Source organism: Vombatus ursinus, unplaced genomic scaffold, assembly GCF_900497805.2.
Source record: "Vombatus ursinus unplaced genomic scaffold, bare-nosed wombat genome assembly UNPS02015412.1, whole genome shotgun sequence".
In the NCBI taxonomy this organism is placed as follows: domain Eukaryota; kingdom Metazoa; phylum Chordata; class Mammalia; order Diprotodontia; family Vombatidae; genus Vombatus; species Vombatus ursinus.
Window position 1 is genome coordinate 30,554 of NW_020955190.1, and position 8,144 is coordinate 38,697.

Here is an 8,144-nt window from a genome sequence, read left to right on the forward strand (position 1 = left end):
CAGTTAGTAAGTGTCAAGTGTTTGAGGCTGGATTTGAACTCAGGTCCTCTTGACTCCAAGGCTAGAACTTCATTCACCATGCACCTAGCTGCCCCTGAGAATTATTTTTTTTTTAAAAGCAGTAAATGGTTTAGGTGGATCTAGTGCTGTATACTGCCTTCTAAGTTGCAGGAGTTTTCTTTTTGTCTTTTTAAATCTATTAGGGGAATATCACTCAAAGAGAGATATCCAGTGTTTGGGGAAAAAATTCCATCCCTCTTATCTGGGTCTCTTGTCTGCCTTCTAATTTGGCCTGCAAAGACAGAGGGAGATTCTTTCTTATGTAAAAGTTTTCTTTTTGTCTTGCCCTTTGGGCTGATAAGTCCCCAGGAAAGAGCTGGTTTGACTTTCAAACAGTCACAGAGACTAACACAGCACTGACAACAAGGGGGTGGCTATTCAGTGGGAGGAAGGGAAACACAGACACAGAGAAATGGGGCTCCTAAAAATATTCTTTTTCAGGCCAATAGTGGGATTTAAATTAATTTGCTCGATGTTTTAGTTATGTCTCCCCCTCAGTCCCAATTAGGAGACTAGGCTCGCTTAACTCTCTGGGCTCTGAAGAGTGTTGATGGTGGGCACCCTGGGCCCATTCCCCAACTAGGAAGATCCTCAACTTTTTAGGCCCTAAAGAGCTTGGAAATGGTGCACACTCTTTGATTACTCCCCAATCTTTGATTGGGGGTCTTCCTTGAGGAAAAAAATCCTTCAAGGGATTGTCCCCAGGGGATTTACTGGGCTTTATATTGCCAATTATTTCCAATTTGTCTCACTGAATACAAGACAGCACCCTAAGACACACCTTAGTGGGGTGTCTATCTCATAGCTCAAAGAAGATGTTTGAGGGGTTCGAGGGGAAAGGCTGGTCTTAACCTGGCTCTCCTCCCTTCAGGTGGAAAATTCCATGAGGGTTACTCAGAAGAAAAAAGAGGGATTCTTCCAAGCAAGTTTGAGGAACGAGGCTCCTTCCCCTGATCTTGGTGGGACCTTCAAAACTGTGGTGAGTAAAAGCAATAAAGATAAACTGAGTTACAGACTCTGAGCATAATCAGTTTATTAATGGTGAGGTATATAATTGTTAACAAAGCAGGTCAGACTGGTCACCTCAGTAAGGCCAGCTTCCTCAATGAGAAGAAGGTGGGGCTCTTTATTTATTTATTTATTTATTTTTAGTGAGACGATTTGGGTTAAGTAACTTGCCCAGAGTCACACAGCTAGTGAGTGTTATGTGTCTGAGGCTGGATTTGAACTCAGGTACTCCTGACTTCAGGGATGGTGCTCTATCCACTGCGCCAGCTAGGTATCCCTGGGGCTAGTTTTAGATTATTACAATTGGTTACATCTAGGAAAGTGGGTTGGTATTCAGGTATGGCTAATCACACCCTTCTCTGACAATTAAAGAATGTTAATTGTTTTATGGGACTCATCTGCCTCTTGTAATTGTGGCCAGGAAGTCAGTACCACCAGGTTTGCCATCTTTTTGGGGGAAAGCAAATCCCTCCCCCTTACTCCCCCCCCCCCCAATTGCACAGGAGCAGGCAAGGACAGACAACATGTCTTTTGGGGAATGGCACCAGGTAAACCTGATTGGGGATTACAGACAACAATTTTTAAAATGTTCCTCTGGGGCTAATGGCATAAGTGATAACAACATTCCCTCTCAACCACCCCTTAGTGGAACTGGACATAGAAATGGGCTATTGGACTCTCCAGTACTAGTGGGAACAGACTAGGTGCCAATGGAGATTTATTTCTCTGGGGTCAACTGCACACCTTGGTAACTGTGTGCCTCTGCCAAACTGGTTAAAATTAGAATTGTAATTGCACTCTTTGTTTGTGTCTTTTTGTATTTGCCTTGTCACTTTGTCTGTGTGTCTTTGTGAAATGTAAAATATCTGTGTTGTGTTTGTTGTGAACTAGGTTCTATTATCTTGAAAGATTTAAAATGCAGCCAGCCAGAAATACTACTAAGGACTGTAGCCTGAGAGTTCAGAATACTGGGAAAGATTAATGAATTTTCATACTTGAAGCAATTATCCCAGGAAGCAGGCCTAACTCCCACTTTAGGCTTTCCAAGGGAGATTAGGTAAAAAGAAAAAAGATCAGATGATCAAAGTTTGTAGAACTGCAAAAAACATCTTAGCAAATTGGAGATTAATCATTAAGGAGTTTGAAGATTTATCATTTTTAAGATTGCAGGGGAGAACTCCTGAAATATCTTAGTAAGTTTTGAGGTACCACTCTGTAGAATTTGTTTTAAGGAAGAATAAGAATTAAATTCTAAAAGTGTTTTTTTTTTTTTTTTTTTTAGTGAGGCAATTGGGGTTAAGTGACATGCCCAGAGTCACACAACTAGCAAGTGTTTGGTCTGAGGCTGGATTTGAACTCAGGTACTCTGACTTCAGGGCCGGTGCTCTATCCACTGCGCCACCTACCTGCCCCTAAATTCTAAAAGTTTTAAAAGTAAATGACAAGATTAATAGCTTCATTGTTCTAGGGCTATGAAGAAAGGCAGCTAGTTTGAAAGTAATCCCAGAGTGAAGAAAGAAAAAAAGATAGGTATACAGTTTGCACTTTATAGCAACCTCTTGTTAACCCTTTCTTGAATGATTATTTAAACCAGAGGTCTCCTGTGACTCCCTCAGTTTAGAGATTCCCTCCCTTTTCCTCTCCCTGTTAACTCCTCTCATCTCAGATCAGATTCCCAAATACAGGTGCTGAAAAAAAAAAATGCTTGAAAAATGTAGGGAAATTTGAATTACATTCCGGTTGCAGAAATTTATTAGCTATGTAATTTTTAGGCAAATTACCTCTATTTGCCCCAGTTTCCTGATCTGTAAAGAGAAAAATAATAATGGTACCCACCTCCCAGGGTTGTTGTGAAGATCAAAATAATATAATGATTGTAAAGTGCTTAACACAGTGACTGGCATATGCTGAGCACAGTATTATTATTATTTCTTTAATTGAATGTAATTGTTCCATATCTGATAACTCTAAAGTGGTTTTAAAATGCCAAAAATAAAAAAAATTAATGATTTTTATATGTGATAATTTGGAAATGCAACTGATGTCATCTGAAGTTTATTGTTTATGTTATTATTGTATTTCTAAATTCTCATATATTGTGAAATTTGAGAGACCATTGTAACAGAAATGCTGTTAGATAAAACAGCTTTTTAATCTGGATGCTATTACACATGAATTGGGCTTTTAAAAGGATGTGACTAAAATCGATATTTGAAAACTCAAATATTTAATGAAGTATATTTTGTTATAAAGCACATAATAATAAGTTTCATGTAATAGCATTCAAATTTCATTTGAAATTTTTGGCTATTATGAAAGTGTATATGGTGGTTTAAAGAGGTAGCTTCAAGATATTAATGATGAGTCAGCTATCAGGTATTTGCTGTCTGCTGAAGCCCCAGAATATGGGTAGTTTTAATTCATAAATAAAGGATAAATGAAATGTTAACTGTTAGGGAAACATCAGGGAAGATATTCAAGCCCTAAATTGTGGTTAGTGAAAATTTTGTATTTAAGATAAAAATTCCTGGGATTGTAATTCACTATTATTTTGAGCTTTGATTACAGAGATCATTATCAGAATTGTCATGAAGCCAATCATAGTAAATGGCATGTGCTATAGTCTGGGAACTGCTAAAGGTGGATGACTGTATCTGGGAAAAGTTTTGGTATGAGGCACCACTTAAGTACATCCTCCTGATTTTATTTCCCCATTGTGCTAGTTCCTTTCTGAAAAGGAAAATTCCCACCTGGTTAATCTTGAGCCTTGCTTTTAATATGACTCACTGTAAGATATGACTTATGCCTGGAATTGAACAGAGCTAAGGGAGTTTTTCCTTCTGTTATGATAAATAACATTGTTATAACTATATCCCTCTTTTTCCTTTTATAGCAAATATCTATAATCAAGAAGTTTTGTAAGTACAATACTAAATCTATTAAATAATAGATTGATACTGGAACATCTCTGACTTACTATTTAACCTATATTTGTGGTCAAATTATAATATAGGAATGATATCCTCCTAAGAGGGAATGATTAAACAAAGTAATAAGACAAAGATGTAATATGAAAGTTTTTTTTTGTTTTTTTTTTTTTAAGGCAATTGGGGCTAAGTGACTTGCCCAGGGTCACACAGCTAGTAAGTGTCAAGTGTTTAGTCTGAGGCCAGATTTGAACTCAGGTCCTGCGCTCTATCCACTGTGCCACCTGGCTGCCCCAAAAGTTTTCTAATTAAATGGAATAGTAAATTTTTAGAAAGCAACAGGATTAGATTGTTTTCTCTAAGAATTATAAACATATGTATATGATTGGCTTCCATAATTTTTCTATCATGGAAATTCAGGCTTTGAGTATATTTTAGTAGTAAGTTCTCAAAATTGGATTAAGATTTTACACACAAATTGAATAGATAATGGTAAAGAAGGTGAAATTATTTTCCCATTATTAAAATATCTGTCTGATAATTTTAAAAGGCAGAAGAGCTCATTTTATTGTTGGACCCTCATGAGTTTTTAGAAGATTCTTCTATCAGGTATAATATTTAGGTAAGGATGGAAATAGCAAATGGTATGTAAACTGAAATTCTCTGAAGTTTTAAGATTGGAGAACTAAATTTACTAAATTGTATTAAGTCTTGTTACTAGCAGAATTATCTAAGAACCTCTAGATTTGGACCCAGAGAGGTGGAGCCCTCTTCAGAGTTGTCCTGAGAATAAAGTATATTGTTCAAGAAAAGCTATTTAGGGACCAGATAACTATATGAGACAATTGGGACTCAAAATATGCTAGTTAAATGGACACTGAGAATGGTTACTAGGATGCAAGGAGACTTTATTGGTGATAACAATTGTATTGCTTTGGTCTTTTGTTTCTAGATGTTTATGTTTAAGCTTTGTTGGTTACCCTGGTGACATGTAAATATCCCTTCTCAGTACTAGTCCATTATGAAACTTCTAATTTAATGTACTTATGTATCTGATTTAATGTAATTATGCAAATATGTGAATTGTGAGAAAAACTTTATTGCATTGTTTTAACCTAGCCTAACCTAGGAAACTGGATCATCTCGATGTATTATTTAGAGACTCTTAACTAAGGACCTATGTTATGCTCACCAGAAACTCAGATCCAAATATTGGTGCAAGTGAAAACTGGCCCAGTACTGATCAATCAATCATTGTTTCTAAGGGCCCCTACTAGGTCCTTCTGACTACATTCTGACTATCAGCTGCCAAACTTGTGGGTGTGGACTCCTGGATCATATGAAGAAAGGTCCTGCTCTTGAGTGGACAGCAGAACCCTCTAGGGACTTCAAAGTTCATCTAGTACAGACCCAGAAGCAGCTGACACCCAAACGAGACAGCTGTCCTAACATTCCGTATGAGGGCTGAGTATGCTGTCCTACTTTTTTTTCCCCTCTTCTCTTTTATTATGTCCCTAACCACCAAGGCCCTGATTCAAGAGTATGTTGGCATTTTCTCTCTCTACATTCTTGGCTCCCCTCTCTCCTTCTGCTTGTCAGCAAACAATGGCTAGCAATGATACCTGGGACATACTTCCCTGATAGGTCCCCTCAAGGAATTAAGCCCTGGGCAACATCTCATCCTGGCCCAACTGGCCTCTCCTTTATTGGCCAGAAAGGTAGGGGTTCTTTCAGATCCCCTCCCTTTGGCCAAAAGGGGCAAATATTAAGATATTAGGAGACACTGTTTTCCAGAGCTAAGCCCAGCAAACAGGCTGTGCCCTGAGTTAGGCATAACAACACTCCTCTGTGCTCACTCTGGTTGATCTCAGCTACAGCAAAATCTCGGAATTGTTTCATATAATTATTGTTTCTTTGATCAGCACCAGGTGTTCTCTGAGCTTGGACAAGCACCTGCTGTATCATTCATGACCAGAATGTCATGAAGCCCTACTATGAATCCAACTTATCACATTGTTGCTTTTACCCCTCATTGTCAATGCTACAGCTCACTGTGCAACCATTGGAATAAGTATTGAGATCTCCCCACACTGCCTCAGTTCCCCCTACACACCCAGGGAGGGGCTCCAGCACATGTATCTTTGCTTGCAAGCCATTTCCCTCACTTTGAAATTAAACTTCTATTTGGTTCTTGACTCCTCTATCTCTAACCTGCTCTGTTTAGCTCTGGGCACCCACAGAAGCCAGTTTGGCCTGCTTGATACCTTTTATAGCTTCCCAAACTGGGTGATACCACCCCCGGGGGACATTGGAATGATGGGGGGACAGTAGTAGCCTTGGATACAATTGGGGGGCATTGAATAAAAATAAAGGGCCTGGGGAAGCATAAGGAAAGAAGAGAATTTTGAAAAACTGTTCATACATGTTTCATCTGTTGTGTAATACAGTTAAAGTTGTAGTGATTACATCATTTTCCAAATAAACTCACAAAATGCAAGTTATAACCAATTTTGGTCAAGTCCCCTGACAGGTCTTAACAAGCAAGTGCTGGCAGGCAGGCTTGTGGTACATTGTCAGGAAGTCCAGTGTGCATTGGCAGGAATACAATACTATATAGTCACATGATGCAATATTGTGTCATCAAAATTTCAATGCAGGAAAAAACCCATACATTTACAATAAATTATTAAATTTAAGATGCATCATTTTAAAAAATTATATTTTTTTGAAATGATGCAAATTTCAAAAAACTGTTGAAAGGTTAAAGAAAGTAGATTTCCAGGTGGGAACTGAGTAATTTTTTTTAAAAGGGGATAGTAGGCCAAATAAGTTTGGGAACTTCTGCTTTCCATTGTTAAAGGCAGCTAGGTGTTACAGTGGATAGAGTGCTGGCCTTAGAGTTAGGAAGGCCTCAATTCAAATTTGACCTCAGACACTTTTCAGCTGTGTGATTCTGGGCAAGTTACTTAACCTCTGTACCCGACTATAAAATGAGGATAACATACTTACCTCTCAGGTTACTGTGAGAATCAAATGAGATAATATTTACAAAGATCCTGGTACACTGTAGACCCTTAATAAATGCTTGTTTCCTTTCCTTCACATGGTTCATATTAATTATAATAACAATTAATTAATACATCTAGAGCTGTATGGGATCTAAGAGATCATGTTATCATAGTTTCACAGACTTAGAGCAGGAAGGGACCTCAGAGGTCATTTCCTTCACTCTCCTCCACGTACAGACAGGAAATTAAAACCCGGAGAAGTTAAGTGATTGACCCAAGGTCATACAGGTATAAAATGTCCAGAGATTAAATTCCAGATTTAAATTTCCATTTAAATTCAGGTACTCTAAAATTTAATGATGATCTTTTCCCACCCTACCACCCTGCATCGTTAGTTGCTAAGATCTCTTCCATCTCTAACCATTGGTACAAAGTCTCTTTGTACAAAGTGGAGAGATCATAAGGGTTCTCTTCCTCCTTTCCCCTCATCATTAGGCAGCCGCCTGCTTTCAAGAAGTCTGAATCTTTATTTCTCCTCCCAAGATAAGCAGAAGCACAGCACGACCACCACCCAGATCCAATTGCAAGCTCCAGTGAGGTCAGGATGACAGGAAAGATAGCCTTCAGATTCCAGGGCTGGACGCCTCATAAACATTTCAAAGCCAGTCACAATAAATATACACAACTCAGCTTGGCTTGGGCGTCTTCCAGGACAGCTTGGACATTCAGCTTCCCAAACTGGGGGTGCTGAGGATTTAGGAACAGGAGAATGGGAACCTGCATCCCAACTTATTTAGACATAACCCTTTTTCACTATCTCGCCCCCACATTCATTTATTCATATATTCATTCATCCATTCATCACTTCCTCAGAGAGTACCTTCAGAGAGTTCAAGAAGCAGGGTAGCGTCAGGAGCCCAGGTCCTCCCCCGAGGCCCCCCCCCCACCATCCTGGCCCCTCTCTGAGGATCTGTGTGGGTCCTGGGGTGTTTGGGAGCTCCTGATTGGAGGCCCGGTCGGCAGGGGGCGGGGCCGAAGGGCGCCATTGGCCGGAGCGAAGACCTCTAAGCTCGCGCCGAGAGTCCAGCCACTCACTGGGGCTGATCTGGGGAACTGTGATAGGCGCCTCCCGGGAGACCCA